At 42.8% G+C, this 23818-nt stretch overlaps 1 protein-coding gene across 1 annotated transcript in view; it reads right to left on the reverse strand.

Annotated features, from left to right (window-relative positions):
- The window catches only part of ZNF704 (zinc finger protein 704), a 251943-nt gene that overhangs the window by 57414 nt on the left and 170711 nt on the right, over positions 1-23818 (reverse strand). The gene's annotated exons all lie outside the window — the stretch shown is intronic.

Below are 23818 nucleotides of genomic sequence, written 5' to 3' on the forward strand. Positions count from 1 at the left end.
GAAGTGTTTCAAAGTCATATAGTATTAGGAAGACAAGGATTCCATCACCCATACTTCATCTAACAACTGTTCATTGAGAGTGTGCTGTGGGCTAGACCCTGTTCTAGCCATGAGTGACATGAGGTGAACGGTAGACAAGGTTCTTGCTTTCATGGAGCCTAGAGGATGGCAGGAAGCAACACACTTATCAATAAACAAACAAGCTAGAAAGAACAAAATCATTTCTGACAGTGACAAGGGCTATGAAGTGAATACACAGGCTAATGTGACAGTGCCTGCCTGTGGGGGCTGCATCTAAGGTGGCCAGATGTTTCTCTGAGGTGGTGACGTCTGAGGTGAACTGTGAAGGTGGGGGAGAGTCTGTCCTGAGGGGCAGGGAAGTGCACCCCAAGCTGAGGCAGCAGCCTGTGGAAAGGCATGGCAGTGGGAATGTGCAGGAATGTTTAAAGGTTGATCCTACCGTGTGAGAAGGGGAGAGCAGTGCAGAGCCGGTCAGATGGGGTCCAGTGGCCATGGAAGGTGTTTTGATTTTATTCTAAGTGAAACGGAAAGTCCCTGGGAGGCTTTAAGCAGGCCTAGTGAAGTAATATGATGAATATCTGTAATATAATTAATTAGCTGAGCTGCTATATGGAGAATGGATTTTAGGGAAGGTAGAATAGAAGTAGAGAGGCTACTTAGGAGATGACTGCTAGGAGTCCAGGAGAGCTTGGACTAGGGTGGGAACAGTGGCTGGAGACCCAGCAAGACTGGCTGATGCACTTGGATGTGGGAGATGAGCAAAAGGGAGCAAGGAAGGCTGTCAGGTGTTGGCTGGAGCACTAACTAGAGCCATTTACTGAGAAGGGAGAGCCTGGAGAAGAAATGCAACTAGGGGTGTTTGAGCTCCCAAACTTTAAAAAAAATTTTTAAAAACTACTTACTATAAAAAGAGTAGGTCATGGGAATAGTTACCATGTTGTTAAAGTGAAGAGCCACTGGCAATCATTCACTGAGATGAAGAGGTTGCTCTGGTTCATTAATTTTGGCCAGTTAACCCTGCATAAAGGTTCATAAGATTATGATCATGGTGACTGCAGTCAACTTCTTTTAAGCCTATTTCAATAAAGGGGGTAAAATTGAGAGGCAAAAGTTTGTGTCGTACGATGAAATCAAATAAATTGTACTACCTCCTGAGAGATGAACATTTTCAAATTAGAGAATAGCTGAAGAAGCCCAACAGAGGATTAATAAGCCATATCCACAAATGAATTGTCACTTTGACAAATGTGGCTTTCATTCACAGGTGTGCTACCTGATTTGTAAAAGCAATGAACTCTTAGAGATAGAAACTTCATAGCACTGCTTCACAAAACAGTGGGAAGATAAATTCTTAAACTGGAGAAAAAAACAAATAGTTCCCAATTATGGGGGGGGGGCTGCTCAATTAATTTCATCATGAAGTTACAAAAATTGTTACAGTTTGGCTCTCTGAAGTCCACCCATGATACTAAATTATTAAACAAAGCCTATTCTTTCAATCGAAGGTACCAAGAGACTGAAATCTTTGAAATTTTCTTCAATAATTCTTCTCAAACACCTTATGCTCCTTATGCACCTTACGCACCTTAGCAAATTGTTCTATCAAAAGACAAATTACTTGTTTCAGAGATGACTATTAAAATACTTCTGTAAAGCAAGCTTAAGAGTGCACAGTAGCCGGGCACGGGTGGCTCAAGCCTGTAATCCCAGCACTTTGGGATACCGAGACGGGCGGATCACGAGGTCAGGAGATCGAGACCATCCTGGCTAACACGGTGAAACCCCATCCCTACTAAAAAAACACAAAAAAACTCGCCGGGCGAGGTGGCGGGCGCCTGCCCAGCTACTAGGGAGGCTGAGGCAGGAGAATGGCATAAACACGGGAGGCGGAGCTTGCAGTGAGCTGAGATCCGGCCACTGCACTCCAGCCTGGGGGACAGAGCGAGACTCCGTCTCCAAAAAAAAAAAAAAAAAAAAAAGAGTGCAGTGAAATTCACTCCATACAGAAGTTTTCAAGACAACCTCATACACTTAGGGGAAAAAACTGTTCATTCATTTGGCATACCATTTAAAGATTTTACAGTATTCACAGTTTATAAGATCCCTGTACTTGGGAGTAAAGGTAAAGCCATTTTCTTAAACAGACAAAGCCTCTTGAAATCGCACCAGGGAAAGAATGCAAAGCACCTTCAGGTAATTCTGAGTGTTTTGTTGGCTCAATCTCCCCATGTAATGCTGGTCACAGAAGGGATAAATTGGGGCTTGCTGCATATCCACTAATCTACCTTGGGGCTCCTCCAGCTATCTGCCCTTCCCAGAGCCCAGCTCCAGGATCACCCAGAGTGGGGGACACCTGAGCTGGCTGCTGCCCACACCTCTTCCAAGACTGAATTAGGAGGGCTGCTGACTTCTCTTTCCAACAGCCAGTCTGCTTTTATTCCCTTACTAACAAAGGTTTAAAAACCAGGATAGGAGGCCCGTGCACCTGGTACAGCAGGATGACATGATTTGGTAAGGAGAGGGTCCCCTCGCCCCTCCCCGGGTTCCTACAATGACTTGCTAAACAACCTTTTTCCCTCTTCTACATCTTGGTTTCAGGGACCTTTTCACCCCTCTCTCAATCTGCTTTGTATCTCTTTTGATTTTCCACACCTAAGGTGAACATTTTGCTTTAGAGGTCTAATTGATAATTAACTCAAATACTGATTTATGTGTTTTTTAAAATATGACAATACAGAATGCATCATTGTAAAATATACATTTTGCATTGCAAAAATCTACCACATTTCAAAATAATTATTGAGCATCATAAAGAGATTTACAATGAAGAATGAAAAAAGGAATAATTAGTATAATCAGAGAGTTTTTGGATTTGGATTTCCTTTAAGTTTCCTGCTGGCACTGGAAATCACTAACAACCACAACAAAGTAAAAGGAATACATCACTAATGACTCAGTTACCTGTATTTCTCAGGGAATATTTTAATCATGCTACATGAAACATTACCAGATGATATGGCTTGTGCTAAGTTGTGTTTTTGTTTTTATCTTTGTTTAATTTCTTTTGGTAAACTACTATCTAATTACTGATTAACTGGTAAATTCAAATCCTTGTAATTAAACACAAAGAGATGATATACAAAGCAGAATTTGTTACACTTTGAGAAAACTGCTGCAAGGCCCTTCTGGTAGATTTAGAGTTGTTGAGAAAAAACAAACCACTAGAAGTGATATTAAATATTCTCTCCTACTTTGAATCTCAATCTACAATTGAAAACCTTAAGAATCATGTTTACTAAAGGCTTTTACCTTTTTAATTAATCTTTCCTCCAGCCAGATTTGAATACTATGGGACTTAAATTAGGAATTATTTAAAAATACAGGTTGAGTACTCCTTATCCAGAATGTTTGAGACCAGAAGTTTTGGATTTCAGATTTTTTTTTTTTTTGAGATGGAGTCTTGTGCTCTGTCACCCATGCTGGAGTGTAGTGATGTTATCTTGCCTCACTGCAACCTCCATCTCCCGGGTTCAAGTGATTCTCCTGCTTCACCCTCCAGAGTAGCTGAGATTACAGGCATGTGCCACCACCCCCAGCTGATTTTTGTATTTTCAGTAGAGATGGGGTTTCACCATGTTGACCACGCTGGTCTCAAACTCCTGACCTCAGGTGATCCACCTCCCTCAGCTTCCCAAAGTGCTGGGATTACAGGCGTGAGCCAATGCGCCTGGCCAGATTTCTTTGATTTTGAAATATCTGCATATATATAATGTAAGATATTGGGGATGGGACGCAAGTCTAAACACAAAATTGATTTACGTTTCATATACACCTTACCCACATATCCCAAGGTAAGTTGATTTTACCCTAGGGGACGCTGAACAAACTGTGTGTTGTATGACTGTGACTTGCTGCATGAGGTCAGGTGTGGACTTTTCCACTTGTGGTGTCATGTTGGTGCTCAAAAAGTTTTGGGCTTTGGAGTGCTTCAGATTTCAGATTTTGGAATGAGAGATGCTCAACCTGTGATAGAAGTATTCGTTGTCACTCTATACATGATTTGTTCCTGAAACCGACCTGGCTTCTGTGGATGAACAGGATTTCAAGACGGGAGAAACACATCAAGGAAGCCGGTGAGCCCTGGGCTTGCTGGGAGACCACTCAAGGGTCCTACGTGAGGGATGTGGTCGAAATGGGGGCAGAGCCTGAGCCACACCATGGGGGTGTGTGTGCCAGGCTGAGTGGTTTGTTATATTCCTATAAGCAAAGTGAATCGACGGCACATTCATGAACCCGGGAGTGAGGTAATCAATCTGTATTTAAGAAATGAGTGAAAATGGGAAATGTAAGGAAAGTGAGGAAATGGAAGGCAGGCAGTTCAGCTGTTTTTAGTGGAGTAAAGTCTCATTTCAACCGTATTACATTAAAAGGGACACTGCCCCTCCATGCAGAGATACTATTCAGTCTATGAGTATGGACCTTCCTGGATTTCTGCTGAGGCTATGTTCCGGACCTCTCCAGGAGAGGCAGCAACAGTAATGACAAAGAGTGTAGGCTCCACAATGAGTTAGATAATGTGGCTTCAGATCCACTCTCTGCATTGCTACCTGTGTGACCTTGGGCAAATTACTTAAACTCCCTGTTTCCTTATCTGTAAAAGAAGGATAAACATAGACTTGTTGAGGGGGTTAAATGAGAAAGTACATGAGCACCAGCATGAGCCTCAGCCACAGTCAGAATTCATATTATGTCAGCTCTTACTAACCTTCTAATTCCCGACTACACCCATAGTGTATGTCCCCCATGAGGGAGGAGAGCATTAGATGACTTCACTTGCTTTTCTTGTTCAGCACCAGCACTAGCAATTGTGGATTTTCTTTTTGTAAGGCAGGTATATTATTTTTGATAATGAAAAGACTGCTATAACTCTGTAAGAGCTGGCAACTGGCTCATGGAGAAGCAGCTGCTGGTCCCTCACTAGAGTTTCCAGTCGGTGCTTTGGCAAAGACACTGCTCATTACATAATGAGTCTTGGCCAGACTGTCCACAAATAGAAAAGCCTAGAGTGCTTGTTTGGATTCCATGTCTAAGAGTTTATGCTTTCAGTACTCACTCTTGGAGCACTATGTGCTAGGGGCTGTGCTAGATAGGAGAATTAACAGTCTTTATAAAAATGAACAGTTTCTATCCTCTTCAGCTCTGGTCTATTGGAGAACTAGACCTTTATCAAACACACACACAAATAAATGTAAACTTACAAATGTGATAAATGCCAGGAAGAGTACTATTGATTGGATGAGGACCGACCTAGGTACTTCTAGCTAACGGGAGAACAGGGCTGAGACTAGAAGTGAGTATGGGTGTTGCCTCAGAGGATGGAAGAGCTTTTGGGCAGTGGAAGAGCCAGGGCAAGGCTTCCTTTAAAAAGGAAAGGGAAGACTGAACACGAAGTGCAGTCTGCTTGGGAGGGGCAGTCCAGGGAGAGAGTTCCATGCTCTATAAGGGCTTTATCCTTATCTTAAAGGCCCTGGGAAGCACTGAAGTGTTTCAAGCGCAGTGGGGTTGGGAGAGGTTGGGTAAGGTTGGGGTGATGCTATCAGATTAGCTTTTCAAAAAGCTCATTTTGGCTGCCGTGTGGAAAATGAGTTTCTTGGGTTTGACAACCAATCTTTTATCTGAGGAATTGATTGTCTGATGACTGTGTGGCAGCAGGTTGCAGAATGACATCATCTACTACACGAAGAGGCAATCAGCGCAGTGCACAGCATCAGCAGACAGCCCGGCCAGGTCTTATGCATGGGTGGGTGTGGCTGGTCTGTCCTTGAGCGCTCAGCTATGGCCTGTGCTTACAAACCCAGCTATTGTTTGTGCTGCAAGAAGCCTTTTCCTTCTTTTGAGCCACTTCGTGCCTGAATACTGCCTGCTTGGAGGATGCATATAAACACTGTCTCCCGTGACTAGCTAAGGGAGAGATGTTTTACACCTTGGAGAGCCATAAAAGACATTTATCGGCAATTAAAGTGCTGTAGTAACAAATGGAAGTAAAAATGAATAATACATTCCTTAGATTAGCAGTGATCTAGTTCCTTAGCAACTATTGAAATCTGCTGTCTAGACCAAGTTCAGTCACTTTTAAAAACTTGTAATATTCTTAAAATGAGGAATAATATCTGAAAATAAGATCTTTTACTGGAAAGGCATAATCATCCCCAATCTTGGAATTCTGAGAAAGCTTTTACTAAGAGTCTGGAAAACTGGATTCAGTAACTATTAAATATGATAAAGCACAGAACTTCATTTCCATTTTAAAGAAATCTTGTAGAAAAAGTGGTAAATGTTAACTCTTCCCAATTAATTTTAGCTTCTATTTCTTTTAAGACTATAGGGAAGTCCGTATTCATCAAAATTGATGGAAAAAGAAAAAAAATCAAAGGGAAGATTAGAAAGCTGCCTATTGCAATAAAGTGTTCAGTGGCCTGGATTGAACAAGATGGAAAAATTAGAGTGAATACATCATAATACATAAGGCAATATATACCAGTACATCTGAAGCCATCTGTGGTGAAGGGTCATTTTTAAGACATTTTTAATATGTCACGGATCGATACTATACAAAAAGCCTATGGCCTGTGGAAAATTTCTACACCCCTTCCTCTTCATTTCTGTACCTGGCCCAACGACTAACAAAGAGCTTGCAGACTGGCACTGGTCCCATTGTCCACACTTTGAGTAGCATGAAGCTAGGCAGTTGCTTTAATTTCCATTAAACTTTGAAAAGACTCCCTCCTGTCCCTCTTTCTACCGCTTTCTGTTCTTGCCTCATGAACCTTCTACAACTTCTCTCCCCACTCACTCTGCCCACTGGACCCCTGTGTTCCACTGCAAATTGACCCTCGCGTGACCTTGCCCTCTCCCCTTTTACCATACCCAGACTCTCCCTGGTAGGTCACTCCTTCTTTCCACTGGAGTTACTGATCCCTTTACCCCCAGTGAGGTCAGGTGGGGTGTGGGCCTTTCATCTGCCTCCCTTAGGAGACCATCCCCCTTCACCCACATGCAAAAGCTCCTGGTTCTTTGAGGCACAGGCAATGCACTTATCTTGTTCTCTCTTTTCTATTTCAGGCATCGACCTTCCTGTCAGGACCTCTCTCCCCTAATATTCATAAAACATGCTGGCACATAAATTACAGCCTTTATTTTTTTACCTTGCTTGGAATTATGATCCTAGGAGATGTACTGAAGGTAGCCAATATCCTAACTTCATAACTTTTGTCTCCTTAACCCACCGCCCCCAGCCAACATTCAGCAGAGTGCTGAGTTGGAGAGAAAAGACGTTGCACTCTGATAGACTGCAGTTTAATCCCCAAAACCTCCATTTATTAGCTAAGTGCTTCTAGGCAAATCTTGCAGCTTCACAAAACTTCTGATTCCTCATATGTAAAATGGGAATGACAATAATACAGACCTTAGAGGGTTTGGAAGAGTTAAATAAGATGTGTAAAATATCTGACATATACTAAACACTCAATAGTTATTATTATCCTCCTCCTCTTTTACCTAAAACCGTTATTTTATTTTTTTTTTTTGAGACGGAGTCTTGCTCTGTTGCTTGGGCTGGAGTGCAGTGGCCGGATCTCAGCTCACTGCAAGCTCCGCCTCCCGGGTTTATGCCATTCTCCTGCCTCAGCCTCCGGAGTAGCTGGGACTACAGGCACCCGCCACCTCGCCCGGCTTGGTTTTTTTTTGTATTTTTAGTAGAGACAGGGTTTCACCGTGTTAGCCAGGATGGTCTCAATCTCCTGACCTCATGATCCGCCCGTCTTGGCCTCCCAAAGTGCTGGGATTACAGGCTTGAGCCACCGCGCCCGGCCTAAAACTGTTATTTCAGTGAACCACTCTCAGGTTAAAAACCTGAATTTTACCTATTTAAGTATTTATAGGTGAAATAATATGAAATCTTGGATTTGCATGAATATGCTGCAGCCTTCCATAACCCCTTCCTCAAAAGTGTGAGTTGGGGATGATTAGATGAAGTAAGATGGACAAAATGTTGACAACTGTTGAAGCCAGGGAATGGGTACTGAGGGAATCATCAGACCACTCTCTCTATATCTGTGTAGATTTGAAACTTCCACAATACGAATTTAAACAAGAACACAGCATGAACACACACCTGGATTTTGGCAGTCACCTGCCATCGCCCCACTTCAACTCCCCCCTCCCCTTTTCTGTCTAGCTCCACTCTCTGTCACCGCATCTGCTCCTCCATCTCCCAGGGACAGCCAGTTTCTGGATTTCTCCTTTCCTCCCAGGCAGTAGAGGCTAGTACTTCTGACCTAGAATAGCTTACTTCTGGCTACTGCTTCCCTTCCGCTGGGTCCACTGGTGGCTCAGCGGGGTGCTCCCTTCATCAGCATCCCTGAATCCCTGGCCTTGCGAGCCTTCTGCTCCACTGGCCCAGAAGAACCAAACCCTGGCTGAATCCTCCTGGGCTGCTCTTTACTGTCCTACCCCAGGGCGTTCAGTGCTGATGGGAAACAGCAAATGACTCTGCTGGCCGGATCCATCCTCGGCATGCACCCTACCTGCACATGACCTCAGCAGGCCCTTCACCCGCCTTCGCTCACCACACCTGCCTGCTTCTAGCCAGGATTCTGCCTTATCTTCACGTCTCTCTGCAAGGCTCAGCTCCTGCCAACCCAAGCAGCAGACGCCCTTTCCTTCTAGATTATACAGAGAATTGAGGCCTCTAGGCATGACCTTTGTCACATTCTGCCTTTCTTACCTTCTTGCTTCAGTCTCAGAGGGAGGTTAGCATGGTGTTTTGCTTTTTGAAGCCACTGCCTCTACCTGTGCTGTCTTTATCCTCCTTCAACAAGACCTCCTCTCTCCTGTTCCCACTGGCCCTTCTCTATTAATAGGTTTCTGTTTTCTCCCCACTTACATGAAAGGGGCCAAACAGGACCAGACAGAGAGGTAGGAAAGAAATGAGGAGAGGAGTCAAGTGATTACAGATACAAGAGGGAAGAGAATTTCAGGAAGAACAGGTTAATAGCATTAAGTGATGTAGAGATCAAGCCAGATGAGGACAGACAGGGAATTTAACTTAATTCCCTTGAACTTAGCAGCAAGGAAGTAGGTGGAGACTCTAGCAGGAGTGGAAGTGGACTGCTGTGGGTTGCAGGGTGGATGGAAACTGGGAGGTTGAGAAATTAGAGGCAGTCATTATAGAGGACTCTTAAAGACACTTGGCCATGAAGGGAAGGGAAACGTGGTTCTTTGAGAAGTTAGAGAGTTTTCCTGTCTGTTCTTCAGATGAAAGGAACTCTAGCATATTGAATTGCTGATAGGAAGGAGCTACTAGGGATGAAGAGGTTGAAGATACAGGAAAGAAGGGATGAGGAATGGACAAGTTCTTTACTGGGGCAGCATGACAAGGGTCCTGGGCTGCAATGGAAGTAGCTTTAGACAAAAGGAGGAACAACCACCCCTTCTACCCGGAGTGAGGAGAACAAAGATGGGCTGGGTGCAAGCACACTTGTAGGTGTGGGGCTGGGGAAGTCGATGCTTCTCTCTGGAGGCCTCTCCTCAGAAGCAGGTAAGTTTCTCTGTGGAGAGTGGAGAGGACATTGCCGTGTTGAAGGTTTGGAATTGCTGTTATGAGTACTGGGAGAGAAAATGGAGCAGGACACCAAAAGTCTATCAAGCAGCAACTCAGGCTCAGCTGAGGTTGGAAAGCTTGGTCCCATCATGACAAGTCCTCTGAAGGGCACCTCTTCCAACTCATGAAAATTCTCCGTGAGAAGACTCACTTTCTCCTCTCCATACCTGTGAATAAGCTGTGCCCTCTGCTTGGAACAAGCTTTCTTCTCTTCCTGCGCTGGCCTGCTTCTACTCACCCTTAGTACTCATCTCCATCCCGCTCCTGGAAGCCGCCTTCCACCTGCCGAGGGCCAGAGGTACTGACTGCTGTGCTGTTGGACTGCATGTGCTCCCTCCACGTCCCCACTGCGAAGATCAGGGCTTAGTTTTGCATCTTTTTATTCCCAACTTCTAGCACAAACCCTTGCTTAGGGTAAGTTTTGTTTTTGTTTGTTGAGGCAGGGTCTTGCCCTGTCACCCAGCCTGGCGTGCAGTGATGCGCTCATGGCTCACTGTAGCTTCCACCTCCAGGGCTCAAATGATCCTTCTGCCTCAGCCTCCTGAGTGGCTGGGACTACAGGCAAACGCCACCACGCCCGGCTAATTTTTCAAGTTTTTGTAGAGACGGGGGTCTCACTATGTTGCCCAGGCTGGTCTCAAACTCCTGGACTCAAGTGATCCTCCTGCTTCAGCCTCCCAAAGTGCTGGGATTACAGGCATGAGCCACTATGCTCAGCCTTGGGGTAAGTTCATAATCAAGGTTTTGTGGACAAATTAGCATTAAGTAAGGATGGTGACAGTCCTGGAGGAGTGGCAGGGGGAAGCACAGAACATGTATCTAAAAAACTTCTGCGGTTGTCCTCTGCTCACTCTCTCTCATCTTGTTAGACCTGGTGATTTATTTGTTTCCTCTTGTGGAAGACAATTCCTCACAAATTCAAGTATTAAATAAATCATTCATAGGATTTTTTTTTTCTTTTTACTGGCCCTAAAAATTGTTGGCTTATCTAGGCAAAATGGATTTTGTTCCAGTGTCTGTGATAATTCTTCTATATTCACAAAAGCTCATAGACACATCAGTGAACTCTAGAATGTCAGCAATAACATTATTAAATAATAAGTTTCAAATCCCCTGAAAACAATTCTGTGTGATTAGCTGGACTTCTTGATGTGAGCAGGCTGCAAAGCACAGCTCAGGGAGGCATCTCCAACATTCCTTGATGGCCTTTTTGCTTTGTAGGTTTAGCGCTTTTGATTGCAGCCAACATTTTCTCCCAGGAGTCACAAGGCCAGTCTTAAACTAACAGAAAGCCCTCTGTGTGCATGTGATATTGTGAAACAGATATTTTGTTTTCCTCCATCCCTGTTTCCTGCTGCACAACTCCTAAAATCCTTGGAATCTCCAGTGATAGGTGTCTTTTTGTGCGCTAATGAGACGACTGGTGGCTGGCAGCTTCTAGGTCGCTTCTGGATGGTGCTGGTCACAGGAAAGACCAAGGCAGGACTAGAGGGCGGGACTTTCGGGCACCGTCCCCCACCCCAACCTCTGGGGGTGGTGGGGGGAAAGGGCTGATCACCAGTGGCCAATGATTTACTAAATCATGCCTACATACAAAGCCTCCATAAAACCCAAAAGGACAGGGTTTGGAGAGCTTCCAGACAGTGGGACATGTGGAGGTTCCCAGGGGGTGGTGAGCCCAAGAAGGGCAGAGAAACGCCACACACCTTCCCCCAAGCTGTGCCCTACACATCTCCTCATCTGTATCCTTTATAATAACCTTCATAATAAACCGGTAAATGTAAGTCAGTTTCTCTGACTTCTGTGAGCAGCTCTAGCAAATTAATCAAACCCGAGGAGGGTGTCCTGGGAACCCTGATTTATAGCCAGTTGGTCAGAAGCACAGTAAAACAACCTGAAACAACCTGGGGCTTGGGATTGGCATCACAAGTGGGGAATTCTTGTGGGACTGACACTTCTTCAGGTAGACAGTGTCACATTTGAACTGGAGGACACTCTCCTGTAGAACTGGTTGCTTGCTTGATGTATGGGGGAAACTCCCACACATTTGGTGTCAGAAGTGTGTTGTGGGAGTGCAGTGGGAGAGCCTGAGTGTTTACCCCTGAATTCTCAGAGCTCCCTTCTGGGACTGCCACTGAGGCTGCATGTGATGAAAAAAGACCAGAGGGAACACAGCAAATTCCTGAATTTATTTGGATAGTGTGTGTTTTGTGTGTCTTTGTGTATGGGTGTGTATATATCTGTCTATGTCTGTGTGGGTTGGTGTCCTGGGTGTGTGTCTCTGCATAGCTGTGTGTATGGGCCTTGTGTGTATGTGTGTGTCTTGGTCCTTTGTGTATGTGTGTCTGTCTGTGTTTGTGTTCATGTGGGTTGATGTTCTGGGTGTGTCTCTGTGTGCACAGCTATGTGTGTCTGGGTCCTCTGTGTGTGTATATGTGTATTTCTGCGTTTGTATCTATGTGGGTTGGTGTCCTGCGTGTGTGTCTGTGTGTGTATCTTGGTCCTGTATCTGTATATGTATCTGTGTGTGTGTGTGAGTGTGTGTGTGTGTGTGTGTGTGTTGGTCTCCGTGTCTGTGTGGGTCAGTGCCTCTGTGTGGACTTGTGTGTGCTCTGTGCATGGAGGAGGAGATGAGGGAGTGGGAGGTGGCTGTGCCCGAGACCCTGTCTCCTGCCCAGGGCAGCCAGCCTCTTTCTTCTGGCTCCCTGGGATGGCAAAGTCCTTGCTTGCTTCTCTGTACCCCACTAAGTATGAGCTTGCTCCTCAGTCATGGCCAAAGAAAGGTTATCAAACTCTGGAAAGGGCTCTTGATTGTTTCAGGAAGCTGCTGGCTGTGGTGCATTTAGCTGGGCTGCTGTCTGTGCAGGCTGTCAACCAGTCACTCCTGGGGTCCTGGGGAGCACCTCATCCAGCAGAGCCTGTCGTATGTGCAGGGGTGGCAGGGCCCAGGCTAATCGGGTTGAAGTGCCCTGTGTCATTTGGGACATTCTCAGGTTAACGGTCTGCCTGATAAATGTCACGGTTATTCTCAAGAAGAAAACTAATCAAAGTTGCACCTCTCACTCTTACGTCTGTGTCCACTTTGAGTCACTCCAGGCTTACTGATGGGGTTAAGTATGTTATTGCTTGGAGCCTCAAATCCACTTAAGCCCCAATAATGTAAAGAACTTCCAGCTACATTTTCATGGTGATAACAGTTATATCATGAGAGCAGTTGGGAGAAAACAAATCCAGTATTTTCTTATTTGACAATGCAAGAAAAATAAGGTGATTTTTTTCGTTTTTTTTTTTTTTAAAAGAAAAAACATTTAAAAAGACCACACTTCTTATTTCTGCTGCTTCTCTTACCTGAAATAGTATCATTATTATGTTGGCAACAGACTGAAACATGGGCTAGAAGTGACAGTTGTAGCTATTTTACTTTTGTTTTTTCCAAGAGAGAAGACTCACATCACTCCTAACAGAGCCACCCCTATTGGGTTCCCCAGGAGCAAGGGGAGAACGTGTCTCCCCTCAGAGAGCAGCTGTGGAGCCATCCTTGCTCGTGTGCTGCAAAGGCAGTGGGGCCCGGGCTCTGGGTAATGGCCTTGCCCTTCAGGAGTAGCTGCTTTACTTGGGCAGAGAAATGAAAGGTTCAAGCCAAGTGGGCTAATTTGCTGAGATGCTTTAGGCTGAGAGTTATTCAGAGTTTTTCATTATAACTTTAAATTTTGGTTTATTTCACCTTCAGTCTGTCTGGGACCTGCTTGCAGATTTCAGCCACTTCTGGATACACCTGGGACAGGGCTGATACCTCCACTGTCTTACACTGTGAAGAGAGGGACAAACTGATGTGTGACATAGACCACTGAATCAATCCCCTTTTAAGCTGCTTAAGTTCCAGATTTAGTTTCAAAGAGAAAAAAAAATTGTCATCTTTTTAAAAAAATTGCATCTTCTTTCTCCTAATAGCTAGTATTTATTGAGCATTCATGACATGTATACACTATTTTAAACTGCCACTGTGGGTTATGTCACTCCGCCATTTTATAAACATGGAGACTTTGGTAACTTTCTAACAGTACTTGGCCAGTCAGCCGGGCCTGTCTTCTTCAGAGGCGCAATGGGGTCTTTATACTACAGACTAATGCTGTTTGCATGATCATCTCTATCACTTTGTTTTTAATTTAAGACAAACATGTAATTTCCTATAATTGAAATATATATGTGAGCTAAGAGCAATTCCTTTTAGGTCACACATCTAAAATTATGTTATAATGAAAAGTATTTCCTTTATATATAGGGGTGGGTCCACGTTAATGAGAACATAATATATGGATTATAGGCCGACTACTCATTTAAAAAAGAGTGTTTTGCTTTCAAAAGGATCTCTGTGGGTTTTCTTTAAATAGTATTCTTATAATATACCTAAAATGTTTTGAATAATTAAATTTCAATTCAATTCATACACTCAAACTCTAATCTCTATACTGACATCTGTTCTATGTTATTAGGTTGAACCATATGAAATTGTGAGTCTTCATTAATCTTTTTGTCTATAAAAATGGCAATTTCATATAGTTCAGCCTGTATTTGTGCTAATTCAAATACTATTTATCTCTTGTTTCACAGGCCAGAAGTGAACCGGTTTGTCCTCATTTAAATTCGATTGTTTCAATCAATGAGCCAGATAATGGTTCTCTTTTCTAGGGTGTGTATATTACTAAGGATAATCTTCAATAATATTATTCAAGCAGGCCTCAATTCAGTAATACCTACCATGTACAAAGTATTGCTTTAGGCAGAATTCCTTGCTCCAAAGCTTGTCAATGCTCTCCATAAGACACTTGGAATGTCCAAATTTGGGGAAATGGGTGGAAGCACCTATGTTGCCCTCTGGAGGATTCTCATACACACGTAACATTACTGGCTCTATTTCCTGTGTCCTTTTATTTATATTTTAATTGTGTTACCAATATATGTTTCTGTCAGTTCATACAGCTTTTATTTGATGACTGATCAATTTGAACTTTCAATATAGGTATCCTGTCCCTAGAAAATGGTAATTCTATCATTTAAAACATTTGTTCATAATAGAACTATCTAAGCACTATGAAATCAAATCTATTTACTGAATATCCACAGGCTGGACAATTGCACACATAGATGTGTATACTCCATGCCCAAGGAACATGACTTCCCCAAAGGAATGAGCAGAAGAATCTGATACAGCTAGAAACACAATGCAAAGGTTACCACTGGGCATAACAGCAGATCAGTAACATGGCTGGGTGGCTACTGGCCAGGGCATATCCAGTTTCCTGTAATAGGAGGTGGATGAATACAGGTTAGTAATGCCAAACAGGGCTTAGGCAAAAGCCAAGTGAAGTCCACAGTCCAGAGAAGGCAAAGCATTGCAGCTACTATTGAACATTTCTCCTAAAAACAATATACATGGCTTATAAGCCTAGGATGCTAGAATTAATATTTAATGTGGAAAGCATTGCTAAAAATGATTGTATAGTTATCAGGTATAAATCATAATTTTCACCTCTGCTAATAACTTTTAGCTCATTTAGGTTGTCATACTTGTGTAGCAGCAGTTTATAGGCAACCTTACTGTAATAGCATGTTGAAATTATTCAATCTATCTTCCAGTTCTACACTATTATGAAGTTCTAAATATTTCAAATACTAATAGGCCTCTATTAGTCAAGAGCTCAGTGGCTATCTGTCTTCTTTCCTTTCTTTTTTTTAGTTTTGAATTATTAGGAAGGCTGATTAAAATCAACTTTCCATATACTTCAAGCGAACCCATAGGAGTTAGCAAGCACATAGACTACAGAACTGGGATTTACTTGAAATTTGATGGGAAAATGAGCCAACTAAAAATTATTATAAAAATAGAGAGAAAAAAGCATTCCCAATATGACACATCACTAACATTAACGTTTCTTTTCCTACTTGGTATGTTATTTCTATGAAGGTTCATCTACCACAGACAGAAATAAGCACCTGATTTCCTGTGTAAGTAGGAAAAACTTCCAAAAGTTCAGGCCAGGCGTGGTGGCTCACGTCTGTAATCCCAGCACTCTGAGAGGCCAAAGCAGGCAGATCACGAGGTCAGGAGATCAAGACTATCCTGGCTAACACGGTGAAACCCCGTTTTTACTAAAAATACAAAAAATTAGCCAGGCGTGGTGGCAGGTACCTGTAGTCCTCGCTACTCGGAAGGCTGAGGCAGGAGAATGGCGTGAACCTGGGAGGTGGAGCTTGCAATGAGCCGAGATGGCACCACTGCACTCCAGCCTGGGCAACAGTGTGATACTCCATCTCACAAAAAAAAAAAAAAAAAAAAAAAAAAAAAAAAAAGCAGTAATGGCATGTCAGTTTGACTCTTCCAAGAAGCAGACACCAAGACAGGATCAGTTCTATAAAGGACTTATTGGGGAAGATGCCTATGAAGGATGGTGGGGTGACAGCCGGAGAAGGCAGGGAGAGCCAGCCAGACCACCAGGCAGGTTTGACCCCTGGGAGAAAGGAAGGATTGGGTGGGAAGAACTTTGGAGCAGTTCTAAGAAAGTGTCAGCCCAAGGCAATGGGGCATCCTGAGGAAAGGTTGCCCATTACAGGAGTCTGTGTCAGGCAGGATAGCCTGCTCTACTGTGCTAGGACCTTGGAGAGGAGGAGCCCCAGGGAGGATGGCCTTGGTGGCTGCCATGGATCTGCAGCAGCAGCAGCAGCAGGAGGAGGCTGTCCACCACCATGCTCCCCACAGCAGCAGCTTTGCTTGTAAGATCTCAGGGGTGCACTTCCATCCCCTCCATGAGTGCTATTTCCTTTTGGTGATTATGTAGTTTTGTCCCTAGGATCTCGTATCTTACAAACAAAGCTCCAAAATCCCTGGGCTAGACATCTTTGCCAGCTTCCCTGAGGACCAGTTGTCTGCTTATGTGCTTTTCCTACCCAGTCGGGTGGCACTTGCCGTTATGGTAAAGGGGAAAAAGATGGTCAGGTTAAATAAAGCCTCTGGGGTGACTTCCTATCTCCTGTCTTCCAGAACTGTTTGAGAGCCAGTCCAATATTTGCCCAAGAGTTACTCTTATTAATTTGTTTAGGTTACGGTCCTACCAGGTCAAACCCAGGGTATAATCAACCTCTTTAAATAAATCACAATAGTAAACATTCATGCAGCATTTCCCATTTGTCAACCACTGTTCAGCCTGTATATTCATTAACTCAGTTACTCCTCATAAGTCTATGAGGTCAATATTACTCTCTCCATTTTTTTAGGGATGAGGAAACAGCCACAGAAAGGTAAAGTGAAGTAAGTGGTGGGGTTTGGATTTCCACCCAGGCAGTTGGGCACTACAGTATGTATGCGTTATGACGGTGATTACATCTCCCCAAGATTCACATGTTGAGGCCCTACCCCTCGACATGATAGTATTTGGAGATGAAGTCTTTGGGAGGTAGTTAGGTTTCGATGAGGTCATGAGGGTAGATGCCCCAGGATAGCATTTGTGTCTTGTAAGAGGGAGAGACACCAGAGCCCCCTCTCTCTACCGTGCGAGGCCACAGCAAAAGGTGGCTATGTGCAAGCCAGGAAGAGGACCTTCAACCAAAAACTGAATCTGCCAGGACCTTGAGTGTGGACTTCCCCGCCTCCAGAACTGTGAGAAATAAATATCTGTTGTTTAAGCCACAAGTCTGATATTTTGTTATAGTAGCCTAAGCAGACTAAGACAGTGGTTTTTTGTTTTTATTTTATATTTGTTTGCAATCAGCTTTCTTAGGTTGAATAAGACAATGTTTTTACCCAGTATACTGGGGAGGGAGGTTGGCAAGAATTAGGCAAGCAGAGAGGGTACCAGACATGTGAGGTGCAGTTTAGCACAGGGCTAATTCTTCTGGCATACAGGAATACCAAAAGCTGGAGGCCAGCTTGGCAGCAGGAGGCCCACCTGGGTGAGCTTGGGGTGTACTGTGGCACTGCAAATAGGCACATGAATCTCAGGCCTAGGCTAACATAGTGCTTGCTGACACCCTCCTATGGTGGTTCCTACTGTACTTCCAGCCATAATTGGTTCAACAGTTCTGTATATTCTAGCCTTCCAGTGACAGATATCAGAGGCTATAGCTAAGTAGTCACAGGGAAAATGGACACTGACAACAGTCCCAATGGCAGTGATGATTCTGATAGTAGCAGCAGTGGCAAGAGGAGTCAATAGTGGCAAATGGTAGCAGTTTCATGGATATTGGGGTTAGTGATGTTTTTGTCACATCCACTAAGAATAGACAAACCCACTATAAATGGGAGGTCAGGGGTACAGGAAAGGAAAATCTATAGATACATGCAAAAAAAATTTTGTATATTATTTCAGTGGTTTGACAGATTCTTTGAAATTGATCCATAACCTCCAGCAGGTTAAAGACTCACTGCTTTAAAGAAACTCGAGGGAGTACCTGTGGAGCTCAAAATACATAACCTGTCTTTAAAGGTCCTGTGATAAAAGGCAGAACACCAGTGTGATTGTTTTATAAGGTTTTCCAGGGGACAGGAGAAACTATCAACTACTGAGGCTCAGATTTTTTACTTTATATGCTGGAGAAGTTAAAAGGGTGGGGCCGCAAAACACTAAGTGAACTACATGACTTCCATAAAAGCGAATTATGCCTGATTCATCTCTTACAATTCTGAGGATATAAATATGCATGTGGGTAAAGGGGAAGCAGTGAAGGTAATGGCTCACAGCACCCCACCCCTATGGATGCATAACTATAGTATCTAGCAGGACAGACCACAAACAACACCCAAAGCAATTCAAATTGTGAATTGTACCTTGAAGGTGATCTCTTTAGTCTTTAAAAATGCCTTTAATAAATGCTCCACTATGGTTCGAATTTGCTCTCCACAAAGTCCATGTGTTGGAAACTTAATTCCCAACGCAACAATGTTGGGAGGTGGGACCTCTAAGAGGTGATTGGGTCATGAGGGCTCAGCCCTCAGGAATGGATTAATGCTGTTACTGTGAGAGTGGGTTAGTTATCCCAGAAGTGGGTTCCTAATACAAAGGATGAGTTCAGCCCCATTCCCTTCCTCTCTTGTGTACTCTCTAACCATGTGATGCTTTCTGGCACTTTATGACACAGCAACAAGACCCTCACCAGATACAGTCCCTCCATCTTGGACTTCCCAGCCTCCAAAACTGTAAGCCAAATAAAATTCTATTGTTTGTAAATACCCAGGTATTCTGTTACAGCAATATAAACCAGACAAAGACAGGCTCAATCTTATAGACTATTTTTTAAAAAAGGGAATTAGCATGAAATTGAAGGAACCTTTCATAAATAACCAGTTTAGAGATGGGGGGGAAGTGGAAATGAATGGGCACGTCTCCCCAGAGACATGTCAACAACTGAGTTCCTGTAGAACTGCTGCTTAGGATCATTTTATAAACGTGTTGGAGCAGGGCACAGGAAAATGTTTGGATCTGCTGATGATCCTGACCTCTTAACTGATGAGGATAGATTTCAGAAGATATTTTAAGATTATACTAAATAGATAGAATGGTGTGTTTTAATGTGGGAAAATGCGAGGTAATGAATTAAAAAAAAGTATCACCAAGTTTAAGGCATATGAGATCTGAGTGATCTGTTACAACCCAGAAGCGTTTCCCGGGATTAAATGATAGAATCCACTGTCAGAAAAACGATCGCAGGGTCAGCTAGACCAACCTGTCACCTGAAGCCACTGACACCTTCCACTGCATCCTCCCTAGATGAACACTGCATTTTGCTTTCACAGTGAGGAACTCATCATCCCTGGAGGGAGCCTCTTCTTTCAGACAATTCAATGCTTAGAAGGTTGAAGCAACTTCAGTCTTTTCCTTATGTAGTACAGTGTTTCAGGACGACAGAGAGCAATTCTGATTCCTCTTCAACAGAAATGTCACTGACATTGGAAGGACTAGGATGCTTCAGTCTCAATAGATTTGCCTATTCTAGATAGTTTATATAAATGAACTCATACAACACGTAACATTCTGGGACTGCTTTCTTTCACTTAACCATGTTTTCAAGGTTGATCTCTGTTGCAGCATGTATCAGTACTTCATTTCTCATATTGCTATATAATATCTGTTGTATGGGTGTGTCACATTCTGTTTATCCATTCATCAGCTGATGGACATTTGCATTGTTTCTAAATTTTTGGAATAATGAATAATGCTTTTATGAATATTCATATATGAGGTTTTGTGTGGACATGTATTTTTAGTTCTCTTGGGTATATACTTAAGAGTGGAATTGATGGGACATATGGTAACTCCCTGTTTAACCTTTTGAGATTAAACAGTGACTGCACACTGTTACAATTCCACTGGCAATGCACAAGAGTTTCAGTTCCCCCACATCCTCTCTGACACTTGCTATTGTACATCTTTTTTTTTTTTTTTTTTTCAGAGCCAACATAGTGGATATGAAGTCATTTGGATTTGCATTGCCCTGATAACTAAAGATGCCGAGCATCTTTTTATGTGTGCTTATTTTCCATTTGTATATCTTCCATGGAAAAACGCCTACACAAGTCCCTTGCCCATTTTTTCAACATTTTTACTTTAAAAAAATTGACATATAATAATTGTATATATGGCATACACAGTGATGATTTGATACACAATATATAGTGATCAGATCAGGGTAATTAGCATGTCCATCATCTCAAACATGTATCATTTCTTTGTGTTGAAACATTCAATATCCTCCTTCTAGCTATTTGAACTATATATTAATGTTATCCTTTAACAAGTCCCCCCCGCATCCCCTCTTCTTTGCCCATTTTAAAATTTGGTTGTCTTTTTATTATTGAGTGGTAAGAGCTTTTACATATTCTAGATACTATATCCTTATGTATGATTTGCAAATACTTTCTCTCATTCTTTGGGCTATCGTTTTACTTTCTTGATAGTGTTCTTTGTAGCACTAAAGTCTTTAGTTTTTATGAAGTCCAATTTATCTATTTACTCTTTTGTCACTTGTGCTTTTGGCGTCATATCTAAGAAACCATTGCCAAATCCAAGGTCATGAAATTTACTCCTATATTTTCTTCTAAGAGTTTCATAGTTTACATCTTAAATTTAGGTCTTTAGGCTGGGCATGGTGGCTCACGCCTATAATCCCAGCACTTTGGGAGTTGGAGGTGGGTGGGTCACCTGAGATTGGGAGTTCGAGACCAGCCTGACCAACATGGAGAAACCCCGTCTCCACTGAAAATACAAAATTAGCCAGGCATGGTGGCACATGCCTGTAATCCCAGCTGCTCGAGAGGCTGAGGCAGGTGAATTGCTTGCATCCGGCAGGCGGAGGTTGCAGTGAGCTGAGATCACGCCATTGCACTCCAGCCTGGGCAACAAGAGCAAAACTCTATCTCAAAAAAAAAAAAAAAAAAAAAGAAAGTAAAAGAAAAGAAAAAAAAAGAAATTAGGTCTTTAATCCATTTTGAGTTAATTTTTGTAGAGGTTGAAGTAGGGTTTTTTGTTTGTTAGTTTTGGTTTGGTTTTTTGAGATAGAATTTTCCTCTTGTTGCCCAGGCTGGAGTGCAATGGTGTGACCTCGGCTCACTGCAACGTCCACCTCCTGAGTTCAAGGGATTTTCCTGCCTCAGCCTCCCGAGTAGCTGCGATTACAGGCACCCACCACCACACCCGGCTAATTTTTTTGGATTTTCAGTAGAGATGGGGTTTCACCATTTTGGTCAGGCTGGTCTCCAACTCCTGACCTCAGGCGATTCACCTGCCTGGCCTCCCAAAGTGCTGAGATTACAGGCGTGAGCCACCGCACCCAGCCTGAAGTAGGGGTTTAACTTCATTCCTTTGCGTGGAGTTATCCACTTATCGCAGCATCATTTAAAAAATTAAATGATGTTAAAAAGACAATTCTTGAATTGTCTTGTCACCCTTGTTCAGAATCAGTTGACTGTAATGGGAAACTCACTTCTAGTAATGATGTTGGACATTTGCTTTTCATACTGTTGACGTGTTACTGAGTTTATTGCCACCTAAATCCCGTAAGTGTTTTACAGGTGTTCCTGTTAAACCAAGTCTCCCCCATCCTGCCCTTGTGCAGGTGGTAACTGCAGCTCGAATGATAGATTTCATCTTTATACCTCTTAAATGTCACCTTTTCAGTTCAGCTGGTCATTCCACTAAGTTGGGAACTTTAGGATGTGGAGTCTAATGTCTTTTCCAGGTTTGTATCACCTACATCTTCAGTTTTTCTTATCAGTCATAACATACTTGATAAAATTCGTATCAGGCAACTTGAACTAAGTATTCATGAATAAGACAAGGCACCTGCCTATATGGAGGAAGCAGGGAACAGAGAGATAATGCAGAAGTAAACTAATGAGCAAGATAACTTCAAATAGTGGGCTTCTTCAGCCATAGGTCATTTAGGGGAATCCCCTTAATCTATACATTTCTTTTTGTAGCAATTATTTCTTCACTGTCATCTTAGAAGCTGGCTCTGTCTAAATGTCATTGTTTAAGATTGATTTCAGCAAGTGCTTCACTCTGAGATTGACCCTCCTTGTATTTGATGCTGACATCAAGTAGAATAGCCTCTTCAGTACCCCTCAGAGGCATGCACTACAGGGATGGCTTGCTTTGGGTTCTAGAAGAATACATTGCAATCCTAAAATGATTACTTTAACTTGATACATTACAGAGTGCATGCTAACACTGCTGCTACTTTTTCCTGTATACTTAATATCAGCTGTCTTGGGTGCCAGTCCACATTCTTTTACCATCAGCTGCAGCATTATACACATGCTCTCCTTCTCTGTAACAAGCGCCATCTTGCAGAAAATTTGTAGAGCCACATCAGAGTAATAGTTGACTTAGCAGGAAGTCCTAGTGAGGCCAAGGGAAATGAAATGTACCAGAGGAAAAACCTTTTCCTGACTCTGGATCATCTCGAGATGAAAGTCTGTCAATACTGATGAAAAGCAGTTGTGTCCCTAGAGTTGAAAACAGTGCCTGACATGTAGCATCCAACAAATATTTGTTGAACGAAATGAAAGAATCAATGAAAAATTTTGCACTATTCAACAGTTTTGCCTCTTCTGAAGATTCTTCTGTTTATGAGACTTTTTTTTGAAAGTTCACTTGTGTATCAAACCTTCCTTTGTTTGTTTGATTTTGTTTTTAATTCCTTCTTGATCGATACAGCATTGACTACTACCAAAGTTCTGAGGTGGTATTAGCAGCCTCCAGGAAGCTCTTGGTACCTCTAGGCAAGCATGAATCATTCCATGGCATTACTGAACGCTCTAATGATCTCCTCCTCCAGCCTCCTTTGTGTGCCTTTGATCTTTTCCTTCCTAGCTTCACATATTTACATTGGCAGTTTTCTTCAACAAAAGAGGGCTCCAAAATTGAATTTCTCTTAGCGACCACTAGTTTCTATTTGACTCATAAATCATCTTCTAAGTGCAATTTTAGGTAACACGCTGGTCCCACTTTAAGTCATATGGCGGCGGTGGTTGGGGAGAGGGTGGCAAGAGGCAGGTAGGGCCAGGATTGTGATCTTTCAGTATAAATATTTTGTTTGGCACAAAATCACTCTATCACCACTAATCTTTCTTTTCTGCCATTTTGCCTCCATGTGTACAAGCAGAAGTCAGATTTAATATTTATCAATTTAACTGATTCCATGGAAACAACAGTGATTTCTAAGATTAAAAAGAATTATGGATGCACACTGATCATATTTCTTGGCTGCAAAAACCAAAACTCTGACTCATCAAATTAAATTACTCATTAAAATACGGGCCAAATAAGTACACTCTGTATTCAGGTACTGATATCTATCAGAAGGGACAGGGAATGAAATAATATTGCAAAAAAAAATTTGCTTCCCTGTTTTCATGAGCAGAAATACAGGATGCATTTCTAGGACACTACTAATGTATAAGCCCACACAAAATGTGAGTTAAATTGCCCTTGTCCTTTGTTTTTAATTTAACACTGTCTGAAGTGGATGTATTTGCTGCTCCCCAAAGTGAGCGTTTTATTCTTTTTCTTCTGAGAAAGATACTGAGATCCACCGGGGGTCCCGCAAGCCTCAGAGCAGGTTCCTTCAGTGCTTTGGGACAAT

Source organism: Trachypithecus francoisi, unplaced genomic scaffold (assembly GCF_009764315.1).
Source record: "Trachypithecus francoisi isolate TF-2019V2 unplaced genomic scaffold, Tfra_2.0 Lachesis_group7, whole genome shotgun sequence".
In the NCBI taxonomy this organism is placed as follows: domain Eukaryota; kingdom Metazoa; phylum Chordata; class Mammalia; order Primates; family Cercopithecidae; genus Trachypithecus; species Trachypithecus francoisi.